Source organism: Abramis brama (assembly GCF_963993115.1).
Source record: "Abramis brama genome assembly, chromosome: 2".
Taxonomy (NCBI): domain Eukaryota; kingdom Metazoa; phylum Chordata; class Actinopteri; order Cypriniformes; family Leuciscidae; genus Abramis; species Abramis brama.
In genome coordinates this window covers 54,858,063-54,873,310 of record NC_139964.1, presented here as the reverse complement: position 1 = coordinate 54,873,310, position 15,248 = coordinate 54,858,063, and the positions used below count along the sequence as shown (strand labels likewise).

At 34.1% G+C, this 15,248-nt stretch overlaps 1 protein-coding gene across 2 annotated transcripts in view; it reads right to left on the bottom strand.

Annotated features, from left to right (window-relative positions):
* Positions 1-10,761, bottom strand: part of sorbs2a (sorbin and SH3 domain containing 2a) — a 72,622-nt gene extending 61,861 nt beyond the window's left edge. For both annotated transcript variants that reach the window (XM_084104485.1, XM_084104488.1), the window contains exon 1: positions 10,443-10,761. The gene's annotated coding sequence lies outside the window, so the exon portion shown is untranslated. The remainder of the gene's footprint in view (positions 1-10,442) is intronic.
* Positions 10,762-15,248: the final 4,487 nt, after the last annotated feature.

Genomic DNA, 15,248 nt, shown 5'->3' with positions numbered 1-15,248 from the left:
TCTTTCTTTCTCTTTCTTTCTAACTAATCCATATTTCTTTCTTTCTAACTAATCCATCTTTCTTTCTTTCTAACTAATCTATCTTTCTTTCTAACTAATCCATCTTTCTTTCTAACTAATCTATCTTTCTTTCTAACTAATCCATCTTTCTTTCTTTCTTTCTTTCTAACTAATCCATCTTTCTTTCTTTCTTTCTTTCTTTCTTTCTTTCTTTCTTTCTTTCTTTCTAACTAATCTATCTTTCTTTCTAACTAATCCATCTTTCTTTCTTTTCTTTCTTTCTAACTAATCCATCTTTCTTTCTTTCTTTCTTTCTTTCTCTTTCTAACTAATCTATCTTTCTTTCTAACTAATCTTTCTTTCTTTCTTTCTTTCTAACTAATCCATCTTTCTTTCTTTCTTTCTTTCTTTCTTTCTTTCTTTCTTTCTTTCTTTCTAACTAATCTATCTTTCTTTCTAACTAATCTATCTTTCTTTCTAATCCATCTTTCTTTCTTTCTTTCTTTCTTTCTTTCTTTCTTTCTTTCTTTCTTTTTAACTAATCCATCTTTCTATCTTTCTAACTAATCTTTCTTTCTTTCTAACTAATCCATCTTTCATTTTTTAAAATGTTTCAGAGCACAGAGGGGGTGGGGGTGGTGGATGCATCAGGATGCATCCATGTCCATGTTCTTTGAAAATAAAAATAACATTTTTTCTTACAAACTTGCTTGGCTTTGATGTATACTATACTATTATATATTATATTATATACTACAAGCTGTGTGCTTGTATTATAAATATATAAATTGATTAAAATCAATGATTATATACATTTATTCTTTGAAATGTGGAGTTTTATTTGTAAAAGTGGAGATAGAACCTTATAATTCCAAACAGAATCAAGGTTCTATCTCCATTTGGGCCATCTTAAAAAATCCCATTTCCAAATGTGCCAGGATTTTGATATTCTATCCTCAAAGTACCTGTAGGGTGATGGTCTTGTTGAGCTATAATAGTAGGTTATACTACATAACAGTTTTGAAAAAAACTGTAAGATATTTCAAGGGTTTGGAGAGGGAAACTAGCATACTAGCTTCCAAAATCAACATGCTGGTGACTTTTTACAGTAAGGATTGAATTTTGTATTAATTTATTTGATGAATGACAAGTTTAAATAAGCTGAACTTTATCTAAAGAAACCTTTGTGCCTCCTTATTGGTAGCTGGGGTTTACCTAATTTAGATTGTGGCACAACACTGAAAACAACCCAGTTTACACTGTGAGAACACATGCATGAGTACACATACACAGAGCATGGCACATGTCACAGCCCACCACTTACAGCATGACGTGATGCACTAGTCTCTAATTATCTTGCATGTGAGCTCCAAAAATACCACGGAATGTGGCTTGCATGCTTTCTGTTCACACATACACACACACAGCCACACTTTGTTGCGTCTGCATACGTGATGAAATACACAGGAAAAAAATAACACCCTTATCTCCTGCTACTTTTCACTTTGCATTCCATGCACTTGATAGTGTGGTTTTATCTCTGTCTGCTTAGCTTTAGCCACATAGCATTCCGGACAGAAACATTCCAGCATGAGGTAATTTTTCTAAGAGTAATGAATGGATTCAAGAGAACTTGGGCTCACCTTTGATCTTAGGATGGTGGAATCTTTACTGCATGTGCACTTTTGTATGTTCTGGCCAATATGGTAGCCATTTCGGAGATATACTGACACTAAGCGGTTTCACCCAAAAGCAAAAGTTTTCAACTAACAATGCTATTCAGATTCATGGGCAAGAGTGTCCAATAACAGGGGGTTTATAGAAATATTCAGCTCGTCATGTGATCTCAAAATGGTGCCACTCATTTTGCCATCCATGTAAAAAATAACCGCTTTTATAAGCCTGATTTGACTGGAGTTTCATGTAAATGAACATTATGCAAATCTATCTGCAATTCAAAATTCAAAAATGGTGGCTGTGGTCGAGAATAGCCACCATTTTAATATCTGGTCACAGATATTGACACTGTTTATTAAAAAATCCCATATTGGTTGAGTACTACCTTTGTCCTCAGCTGATTAATTTGGTGTCTTCATTCTCATTCTCTGCATTTCTTTATGTCCTCCCCTTTGTCTATCAGTTTGAACTTTATTGACTCTGCATTCAAGCAGAATTAAACTGTGCAGTATTGATCTTGCTCCAGCTGTACAGGAGTGGATTATCGCACTTTCCCTCTCCCTTCTTCTTCGTTTCTCAGGAACAGGACCTGCAGCATGTCAATTTTTGGGCATGTTTTGCACTGTTCCTTATAAAAGTCTGCTTCTGCCTTAGAGTAAAAATTTAATATTTGTAAAATAATATTTGAAATAAAATCCCATTGCCACACTTTGAGGTATCTGTGACATAGAAGATGAAATTCTTACAAACAATGTTGCAACTGTGAGATAAAAAGATAAAATTAAATTTTGAGATAAAGTCAATTACGGGAAATAAAAGTTATCCTATTTCAAAAGCAATTAAGTTGCAATTGTGAATTTAAAGGTCACAATTACCTTTACATTTTTTATTCTTAATTTTATTTGTTTATACAACCCTCTCAAACTCACTCTTGCCACTGTACAGACCTCAAGGCGTCTGACCACACACATACACACAGGCTATTTATTTATTTATTTAAAAGAGACACTCTTATGACAGGATGCAATGGGAGTGAGAACACCAGATGATACAGATTGAGAGGGAAGAATAAGAGAGGAGAGAGCAGAAGTGAGAAGAGTGGAACAGAGGTGAGATTCTGTCATGTTTAACATCTCCATCACTTTCACAGCTGAGAGTGTTTGGGGGAATAGGAATGATTCCCACTTTCACACATGAATGCACACATGCACAAACTAGTTTATCTAGCTATTGATATGAGGGCATATAGACTTCTATTGTTTCAATATAAAGTAAATTATATTTCCTATAGGCTAAATCAAACCTAGATTGTCCATCATTCAGAGCTGAATTGAGAATGACATGTCTGAATTTGAATTAAGGTATAGCAAACAGGATGTAGAATTGCAATTCGATTGAAATGTAAAGAAGTAGAAATTCTAAGATGTTTAACTAATTTTAATTTAAACGAGAAAAAAATTTTCATTGTTGGTTTGACAGATAGATTTGACAGATAGAGCTAAATTCTTCGAATCTGAATTTTGCCAACCATAACTCAAACTCACACCCTATAGACTATAGGCTGAAAACATTTAGCATTTTTATAGTAAGCATAGCATGTTTTTATTCCAAACAAGTCTCTGATTTTTTCCTGAACTTGCCTGAATGTCCCCAAATGTTATAACTAAGCATGTATAAAATCATATTGTATAAAAACATTTTTTGGTAACTCAAAGTATGTATTCACGTATCTTGTGTCTGTGATGAATGTAAAAATAAATGTCTGGAATAAATGGTGCGCTGTGCCAGGGTGTGGTTCACACACACTTACCATGCTTCACTCAAAAGGCATCAAAGCCACCTCTGCAGAATAATAGAGCATAATAATAGAGCCGGCTCTCAGCGGCACTTAGCAATCACCATCTCTCCCACACTTATGACGGCTAGCACCTACACACTCAGACAGAGCGAGACGGGCACACACTCAGTCTGGTCATTTGCAGAGCTGCAGGTTATTTTAGCGAACTTAGATTAATTCACTATAGAAAGAAGCATTTGTTCCTGTTTGCCGCTCTTGCATTAGCCGTACAGATGCTGTGGATTGGCACTGGCATAAGGAGATGAAGCTGACAATTGGACTGCTTTGCCACAATATGAAAATACACCCACACACATACACGCAAACAAAACACAGCATTTCTGTTGTAGTAAAGCATTGTGTGAGTGTCTGTCAGATTTGCATGTCTGTTAGAACATCTTATCTCTCTTGAATCACAGATGGAGACGAAAGGCTTACTGTGATTTTGCCAAGTAGGATGTGTTCCCACATCAACATCCTTCTTAGTCCTGGAATAACATTCCTGCCAACCAGATTTTAAATTTAGGTTAGGACTAGTTTTATTTTATTTTATTAATCTGCCTGGAAACATTGTCTTTAAAAGGGACAAAGCTACAACAAGTGCTTTTGAGGATGAAACCTCAAATTATTGGATTTGCCAGGTTAATGGAAATAAATCTTTATGAAGATAATCAGTTTTGTTTGAGATACGTTTTAGCAAGATAATTAGATACTCCCAAGATGAACTGTATATATTTTGGTTTGTGGATACGTAGCCTAATGCCTCAGAAAATCCGATCTGCCTGTTTACATGACAGTCGCATTGGCACATGTCTGATTTTTATCTGATTTATTTCCACATATGAACGAGGCCTGAAACCGATTTCGAAATATCCAAATGCATGCGTTTCTTTCCTGTTTACACTATCATAGAACACATCCGATCTGTGTCACATATAAGCAAAAAATCGGAATTGGGTCACATTTCACTGACAGTGTAAACAAGGCCTTAGATTGCATGGTGCTTCCAGAATTAGCTGCAATGTGGACCAGACTTCATGGCATTTAAGTCAAAAGTTCTGGCTATGTAATATGGCATATACAGAAGAACAAATTTTTTGTATAACAGGAAGATTGATCCAGGAACAACCAACAAATTCATGGTCATCAAGAGGGAGATACAGTACAAGGTCAGAGACATTACTCATGTGCACTGACTTTTCCACTGTTTAGTAATTTGTTTATGGCTCAATCAATTCTGGCAACTCACTGGAGTAACAAAAGAGGCATTAATATACGACAGAATTTATTAACACATGTAAAAACGTAAAACCTCCCATTCTCTATAAATCTTCTTTTGGCATGATATATTATTTTCTTTAGGGGTTAGGGGTTTTCTGAGCTGCTGTACTGAATGGAATCTGGTTTCTTTTCTTTCCCTTCTTTGGTAGCAGCTCTATATCTTCTGTAACATGACTAAAATAATTATCCTTTCATATTCACACTATCATCATCATAGCCAAAAAGGGACTGAGGACGGATATGTCTTTTCACAATTCAGCAGTCAGGCAGGACAAAAATGCTATGAATGAATCGAAGAATGCATTCCCACACATTCCACAGTGAACAAATTTCCTGGGAGGGTCAACTAGACTGTGCAACTTCCTTTAACTAATCAGAATAAAAGAGCATGTTTCATTGCATCTGTTGTGTTTGATCTTCTCAAAATGAGAGATGAAGAAAAGAGAAGAAAAAAGAAAAAATACAACAACTTTATTACATGCTTATTCTCTGTACTGTATTCTCCGTATTGTCTGAAGATGTTAACTCTCATGTTCCATTTGGGGTCTGAGAGACTCCAAGGACTACTTGATAGTTAAAAACAACAACAACAACAGCAACAACAAATAAACATTTGTTAATTTGGCATAATGGGTAAAAAAAATCACAGCTTTTCATGACAATGTAAACTTGTATAACAGTCAATAACATTAATAATGATATTAACAATAATTATAATAACACCCATTGTTAATACAACCTGTCAAAATGCCACACTAATTCATCAGAGCCTCGCACTAACTCCTCACATGTGCAAACACTCATTGATTTGCTTAACACCAACCAATCATGGCCTTAGAATAGGCCTATGAATAGGTCAAAGGTCAAGTTATAGGTTTTTTCGAACTGTGTAATACTGTATTCACAACCACAAATGCTTACAGTAAAAAATAAATAGTTTGGTTACAATCTTGCTTTCGTGTTTACCGTGAATTTTTCAACATGTCTCTGCCAATTACTTTCAATCATGTACATAAATGTACATAGAAGCTCATGAAATATGGAGCTCATAATATGACAAAACGATTTGAATTTGAATTGTGTAAATTTGAATTATTTGCAAGTGTAATCTAACTAAATTGAATTTTAGGTGGTAGTTTAAATAGTTCTGAATTTGATTTTTTTTAAACGAATATTGAACATTTGAAATTTAACAAATTGAAATGACTTATGGCTGAATTTTATAGACATGTATTTTCAAACAGCTAGTTTTTTTGTCCTGAATTCGTATACTGCAAATATTCAGTTAAAAAAATACAGATTCAAGTTTTCAAGATGAAGAAATTCGGAACTTCAAATTCAGTTTTCTAAAATTCAAGTTCAAAAATTCAGATCTTACATAAAGTAGGTCACAGGTCATCCACAGGGAAGAGTAAAGGATCTCAGATAAGTCGAACAGAGCATTTTGGCTGCACTGCAGTAGTTTTCTGCCGCAAACGCGGTGGTGGTTCAAGAGAATCCATGTATCTTTCGTTCAGTCGTTTTTTATTTAATATTAAGAGTAGAAAAATGAGAAAACAGCTTGAGTATTAGATTTCTAATATTCTAGTAATAATAGTCCGCTGCAGCAGTTGCACGGAGCTTACCGCGTGTATTGCAACTATAGGCTACATTTAATTTTCTCATCAAACATCTAGACTAACGAATGGCTCGGTACAACAGAAGAGCTTAGAAAGGGCTTTTTCTCTGTGTAGACCAGCAGTTGGTCTGAATTTGCTATAACCTATAGGCTAGCCTATTTTCCGGACTGTATAGGCTAAGTCACGTTTTATCATGAAACACGCTGTGATTTATTCCAAAGTGACTCAGGCATATATAATGCAACGTTATAACGTTAAATAATCTAAATGTTGACTTTCAAAAGTAGGCGCGCCAAGAAGGCTATTCTCTGTATTTTGGTTCATTTTTGGTGAGCGCCAGAAAGATCTAAAGAGACCGAGACGTGCTAAAGCAGCTCATCATGTTGTTTTATTTATTTTTCAATGACATGATATTTTGTAGTCATTTTGAATGTACACAAATAAAAATATACATTTTACTGTTTCGAATGATGTCATATTATCTGTATGACTATAAATAACAGCAGTGGAACAAATCCAAGAGATGGCGCTCGCGCATCGCGCTCTCACACAACATAGTATCAGTTCTGGCGTTGCTTCATATCGCAGACTGCTCATTATCAAAATGAAACACAGTCAACCAAACATATTAAAAGTTATTCTGCCTAATTGAATTGGTCTGTTGTACAATATAAAGGGCAAGCTGTGCCGCACACAGTCCTACTTGTTATTCCAAACATTTACCTTGCTGTGAAGACGCTGATTTAGCCTATATGCCTACGTGTATTTTGGGACTCGACTGAAGTATGACGCCTTTTTATTTGTATTATAATATAATATATTAAAATATAAAAAATCTTCTGAGTTTTATGATGTAGGCCTTGTGTGTTAAAATGTATTATAATTTACATCTCAAAAGGATGCGCTTTGTGCATTCTCTGACATTATATTTATTTATTTAATTAATATTGAGTATCAATTGATGTTAAACAAAACGGTGTGTTATTTTCTCTGGCAACTAAACTTCCAAAAAAAAAAAAAAAAAACCTTCCAGAGCAAAGCCATTGTGCGTTCTCTCCGCGCTCCGCAGCTTTTCCACACAGATTTTGAGAACTGGCCAGCTAAAAAAAATAGGCAAAAGAAGTAGACTAACGGCTAGTGTCCGGGAGATGCGAGGTACGTTCATATTTATAAATAAACATAACTGATTTTGTCTACACCTAAATACATTTCCTAATAATAACAGTGATTAAGCCCAAATGTGGGTGGAGGTAATGAACACAATATGTTTGTTTTTTTTGTTTTTTTTGCCCAAATGGTCTCCACTCTATGCATTTTGTAATAATAGGTTACAGCAACATTTTTTAACTGACCGTATTTGCCAGAAAATAAGTCGCATGCACATGAGTGCAAGTCACGCCGGATCATGTTGAGAGAGAAACGCGTCATAAAAAAATAAAAAAAACATTTTAATATAAGCCTATTCAGCAATAGTGTAAAAGACCTGTAAATAAAATACAACATTTACATGATAAACACTGTTAACATGTAGGCTATGTGTTGCCTATTTTACTTTCCCTTACTGTATGACAAATGAATGCAGAAAACAACAAGAATGAAAAATAAGTAGCCATGTATAATAAAATAATATAGGCTACATAGACTATAAAAATAGCCTATATTGTGCCCTTTATTACAAACAACATTTAGCCTATTTTAAACGCCAAGCCTAAACAAATTTATTTAAATCGAAACGGTCGCGCATCTCTCATTCAGTCAAAAGTTTTCATATTTGCAATGTAACATGTGGATGCTAACTATTAATATAAAGAAGGCTTCATACTTCAGTCGAGTCCAGGCTAAATCAGCGTCTTCACAGCAAGGGAAATGTTTGGAATAACAAGTAGGACTGTGTGCAGCACAGCTTGCCCTTTATATTGTACAACAGACCAATTAAATTAGGCAGAATAACTTTTTATATGTTTGGTTGATTGTGTTTCATTTTGATAATGAACAGTCTGCGATATGAAGCAACGCCAGAACTGATACTATGTTGTGTGAGAGCGCGATGCGCGAACCAAAATACAGAGAATAGCCTTCTTGGCGCGCCTACTTTTGAAAGTCAACATTTAGATTATTTAACGTGTTTCATGATAAAACGTGACTTAGCTTATACAGTCCGGAAAATAGGCTATAGGTTATAGCAAATTCAGACCAACTGCTGGTCTACACAGAGAAAAAGCCCTTTCTAGGCTCTTCTGTTGTACCGAGCCATTCGTTAGTCTAGTTGTTTGATGAGAAAATTAAATGTAGCCTATAGTTACAATACACGCGTTAAGTTTTGTAAGCTCCGTGCAACTGCTGCAGCGGTCTATTATTACTAGAATATTAGAATATTAGAAATATTAATAGAATTAATAATAGAAACTAGAATATTATTTTCTCATTTTTCTACTCTTAATATTAAATAAAAAACGACTGAACGAAAGATACACGGATTCTCTTGAACCACCACCGCGTTTGCGGCAGAAAACTACTGCAGTGCAGCCAAAATGCTCTGTTCGACTTATCTGAGATCCTTTACTCTTCCCTGTGGATGACCTGTGACCTACTTTCTGTAAGATCTGAATTTTTGAACTTGAATTTTTGAACTTGAATTTTAGAAAACTGAATTTGAAGTTCCGAATTTCTTCATCTTGAAAACTTGAATCTGTATTTTTTTTTACTGAATATTTGCAGTATACGAATTCAGAACAAAAAAACTAGCTGTTTGAAAATACATGTCTATAAAATTCAGCCAGAAAAACATTTCAATTTGTTAAATTTCAAATGTTCAATATTCGTTAAAAAAAATTCAAATTCAGAACTATTTAAACTACCACCTACAATTTAATTTTGTTAGATTTCACTTGTAAATATAATTCAAATTTACACAATTCAAATTCAAATCGTTTTGTCATATTATGAGCTCCATAATGAAAGAAGACCTTTAGGTTTTGAATAACTGTGTGTATATGATATATCTAAAAATATAATATTATTGCAAAGGTGTTTGCAATAAGACAAATGCATTTTGTGTGTGCAATGCTTGGATTTGTGTGTAAAGTTTTGGGAAAAAAAGAGGCAAAGTTTTGAAAATGTGTGTAAGCATTTGAAAAAAAACTGTATTAGTTTTACACATATATCGTGGGTGCTCGGGGACCCTAACACAAATAAGGTAAAGTCAACCTTAACATAAAAGAAGATGTAAAATGAGATGCAAGGATGAAGCAGGGTCTTTCTGTATAGGTCAGAGCATCTCAGGAAAAGCCTTCAATGAAATCCGACTGGTGCTTCATTTATAGTTTAATGTTACTCTTGCTGTTTTGTGTTGTATTTGAGGCTGTGTTTCTGCTCAGCTCTGTTCTATGCTGAGCTATGCTGCTGATCTGGGTGTAGTATTGATACTCTGCTGCCCCAGGGGGCACATTATGTATGTGTGTGTGTTTTTGGCCGAGTCAGCGATTGGCTTGCACTGCAGCCCTTGATGTGAAAAAAAGCACCATGAGCTATTGTTTTCACACACATATACACACGTCATCACAAAGCACTGACTTAACCAATTATCCACATAAAGCTATGAGGGTTTTATGGCCCATACTGTAATGTCTTCCTGACCTTCCATTGAAAAGACATTTTATCAGGTGATTGATGCTATGCTGAGACGTTTTCAGTTATTAGATATTGACAGTAGATCTGCCTTGTCTACATGCCCTGTATCTATTTCAGCACCATTGCTTAACCAGTAGGACTTAAATGAAATTGCCCACCACTAGTAACCTAAAGCAATTTCTTTTTCAGCATGACATTCACACAACACTCTACACACCCACAAACACATACAAGATGACCTCTATACACTATTTGTCAGCAAATGAGAATGCAGGATTGTTACCGCAGTGTAATATTCTAGGAAATGTGTAAACACACACTTCTCACCTTTTCATTTTAAGATAGATAGACACAAGATCACAGTAATACGCATTCACACAAACTCATTAAGCTCTTACCTTGTCCAGAGTTTCAGTACGATCCAAATCCAGAAAGCGTTTATATATGTGAGTGTATGTGAAGCTCAGATTGAGGGTTTACTTTGAACACGCTGTTATGCATTCACTAGCTCTCTCTCTCTCTGTCTTTCTGAAACATTCTCTGATTCAACAGCAACCCATGTGGTTATTCCATCTACATGAGTGGACTTTGACACGTGCACTTAGACACGAAATGTCCTACTTTATCCAAGTATGTGTTTCTTCATAAGTAGATTCCAGCCTGTGAATGTGACTGTACTCTTTTCCCAACAGCTCTCTCTCGGTCTCCCTCTCCACTGCTGACTCCAGTGCACGGCTGATTTCTGCAAGGTTTGCTCTCGCTCTCTCAGTTTCCTTTCTCTCTCACTTAATTGTCCATCAATTTTCTCTAAACCTCCCTTTTCTGCCTCTCTCCTTGTGAGTATTTTTCACCTATATCCTTCCATCTTTAAAAGGCCACAGTGCAGATCTCTATACCGATAAATGCCAACAGATCAAATCTGAGAGACATACAACCACTGACAGCATAAAGTCCTCATTTCAGATCAACTTGATTGCATAACCTTTTGATTTTCTACTTGTTTTTCTTTTTCTTCTAGGTGGAGTGAAGCAATAGAAATGGAGGGATGCTGCCAGGGGTATTTACATTGGTACTTTACAATGCCTTGAAATGATATACCAGTCAAAAGTTTGTAATAACTTTTTTAATGTTTTTGAAAGATCTGAATTTTTTATCAAATAAATGGAGACTGCTCACCAAGGCTACTTTTATTAGATAAAATATACAGCAATAAAGTAAAAAATAAAGTAATACTGTGAAATATTATTACATTTTGGTGCTCAATTATCAACAATGTTTTTTATTAAAAACCTAACTACCCAAACTTTTAAACAGTTGTGTATCACAGCAGGAATAAATTACATTTTTAAATGTATTCAAATAGAAAATGGTTATTTTAAATTGTAATAATAATTTTCACAAAAAAAAAAAAAAAAAAAAAATGCAGCCTTGACAAGCATAGGAGAAATCTTTCAAAAACATTTTTAATTATTTTAAACCTTTGACCAGTAGTGTAGAGATGTGGCATGTAGTTCTATTTTGACTTTACTTCCCACAGACAGAGTATACTAGACTGGTGTAGAGTATACATTAAATTGGCCTACACTGTAAAATCCAACAGTGGTTCTTACTAAAACTTTTTAGTTAACTTTACTTAATGTCTTAACTTAATTGTAAAAATCTAGTAATCTGTACTATTCACATACTATGTTTTATTTACTCAGAAAACCCAAGTTAAGATTAATTGATTGGTTTGAGTGTGGTTTTTGAGGCAGGGAAATTCTTAATGGACCTTTCACTCATTTCCTCCACTTCTGCAGTTATTTGTCTTTGTTTGCATTCACTAATTTCCCAAAGTAATCTTGAATGTTGAATTGTCAATACAACTGAAAAATTTGTGAGAACATAACATAAGTTGACTTCATAAATTGATTTTTATTTTCCTAAAATATTTTTAGTCACCATTATGGCGATTAGTGATCCCTTTGGTTGGGCACTTGGAACTATATTTTCTTTATTATGATTCTTTTTCTATTGATGCAGTGATGCAACAATAAGTCAGTTGTTTAGTGTCAAAGAAAGAGAAGTAATACTATACACACACACACACACACACACACTATACTATATATACAGTTATTTTTTAGTTACTAGAACTCTTGTGTAAGTGAACTATACTAACTAAGCATTTGTCAGTACCACATACTATTCCTATTTCACTGTACTTGCTTTTTTTAGAGCAATCGGTTTCCTGATATTTTCCTAGTAATGTGAACTCTAATGAGAAGTTAACACAACTAATGATTTTGATTCAAGAGTGCTTGAGTATACTTGATTAACAAGTTTTCTATACAAATGTTATTATGTTGTGCCAACTAAACATTAATACACTACTTTACTTGGACATTTTAAGGCAATCGGTTTCCTCACTTTTTCTAAGTAAAGTCAACATATTACATTTTACAGTGTATACAATATGTAGACTTATTATAAAGACTGATGTAAATGCATGCTAAATATGCATTATACAGACTACTTTACAGTATATAAGAATACAGGTTGAGTGCCCAGTATACAGATGTACTATATAATGAATATATAATGTATGTATAATGTATATATATATATATAATATATATACATTATGGATATATTGATGTAGAATATACAGATGTAGTATAGAGTAGACTGAGGTACAGAACTGGCATCACTTCGAGGTCAATCAAAGGTCATATCTTTCTGTTCTGATCTCTGAAAGAATGCTTGGGAATAACCAACTGAAAGAGATTGTTGAGAGGAGAGATAAAAGAAGGAAACAAAAGAATTCTGTCTAGAGAGATGGAGAGAAACAAAGGGTATTATGTTATCAATTCAATTATGCATGAGTTGGACAGGTATAAAGGCAGGTTTTTATTTAGGCCATGGGGAAAAGACTTGTGCAAATACTTTTAAAATGTATACATTTAAATGTAAAATAAAAATGATATAAGTTCTAATTAATGCTAAAATAAAATATATTTCAAAACGGTTCAAAAGTGACCAGAAGTATTATAATTTTAAACAAAAAATTTGTTGCAAATTGTATTATCAGCATAGAGAAATTGTAACTTGTTTTCCCTTTAATGACAGATTCACTTTGAACTCTCTGCAAAACCTGATGGATCATGTTTTGAGAATGATCCAAAAGGTTTTGATGGATGCAATAAAATCTGTATATACAAAAAAAGGCTTTGGTCGTATACATCTTCTAACGCAAAGTCCACACCTTCATTCCTGCACTTGATGCTCTTATACAGTATGTGGAAACAAGACAATAAGCTCTGCACAGTCACTGTAACCAAACTAGCTTTCACTCCATCTATTTATATGCAAATGTACACTCCATAAATTATGCAAAATTTTGAATGTTTGAGACATTACCTGCCGCTGATTCTTTCAGAATCATAGAGTGTACTTAGAGTCTGTGTGGGTGCCTGGACTGATGGATTGCCTGCAGTAACTATCTGTGAGAATAACTGCATGTTACTAACTGTGTCAGCGAAACATGCACAGGTTTACCAGCATCACACACACAGAATATTGATCACTTGTGTGGACTGAATAATTGCTGACTATGAAGCTTGTCCAGCATTGTTCAGTCACTATTGCATGGAGAGATATATGGAGTGTGGGTGAAAGAGAAAGAAAATGTGGCTGAAATTAAAAAGCGTTGAACATATAGACAGTCTATTTGATATAATTTTCCAAAAAACATTTGGTAACCTGCTGTTTTGTCAATGAGTCATCAGATTCCAGGTGCCCTTCCACTTCCTGCTGCAGTTGCTAGGTAACTGCACACATCTGCATCCAAAACCACATGCACACCTATTCCTCAAGACACCTGCTGAACTCTGACACCAAGGTGTTCATTGCCATCTTATAAAACCAAAGACCGGTTGTAATGATTTTTAAAAAATTTAATTTGAATTCAAATTATTATAGAGATTGTGAACACTTTTTCCCCAGAATTCAGCCAGAGCAGAGATCCTTTAATGTGAGTAGCAAGACATTTCACAAGTTTAACTAGCCTATATGTAGACTACATTCAAATAGTTAGAAATGCCATATTTATTTTTCTATTCATATTCAAACATACATGGAATGCTGATTTATTAAACATTGTTACAGTTTTTTCCAATTGCTAACACACAATTTTGCAAACTAGGCTGGTTTTATCAAAATACTTAACACAATTCACAAAACCACACTGCAAAAATACCTAATATCCTAAAAAATGAAGCACTGCAACCAAAACTACAAATAGCATTATCAAAATCAAACTTTTGCACGAAATGGCACACACTTCATTCATATTACCAGATTTTTGTCTAACCAACACTGTTGGGCATAATGAGAAGCACTAGCATCTTTAGTAGCCTATGCTTTGCCATAATACTAAAATAGTTCAAATTGTAGAAACATTTTGACACTTTATGTCAGATTGTTATGTTGTATGCAGAGAACCGTGTTCAGTGCATTTAAAAAAGTGCCATTTTGAATTGCAAAATGCATGTAAAGCAGAAAATGTGTTTAGACTTTTGGAGACTTGAGAAGAGGTTTTGCTCTCTGTGTGTCAGTTTAAATAATTGTGCTGTGCATGTCATTTTAGTATGTTAGCAATTGGAAAAAACTGTAATACAAAGTGTTTTATTGAATTTTGACCAACGTCATCACATTTTGAAATATCTGGCGCCCCCAGTCGGACATTCTGATGAATGACTGCTTAAGCGATGTTGCATTTAAAATGATAATTAAGAAAATAAAAAATATTTTTTTAATTAAAAAATATTGTAGACCCTAAATCAACTAAAAATCCTTATTGCAATTCATTATTTATAAAGTTTTCACAAAAGCTCGAGAGTCTGCAGAATGTTCTGAGGGGAAAATCCCTCTTAGATTACTCACTTCCTATCTTTCTTTTCAGGAAGCCAATAAAAAATATATATATATTTTTTTTTATCGAGGGGGAAAAACTATATCAGAAAAAGAAGAAGTGATATTAAATTCGCAAGTTCATATTACAATGAGGAAGTTTTTTTTTCTTTTTTTTTCTGACAGATGAAAAATTAATTTGTCATAAAGCAATTTGCAACATATTCGATTCTGTATTTAAATAATGAGGAGAACATGTTATTTGGCATAGGCTACATTTTATATATGATTAATCACTTGACCTCGCTGTCGAA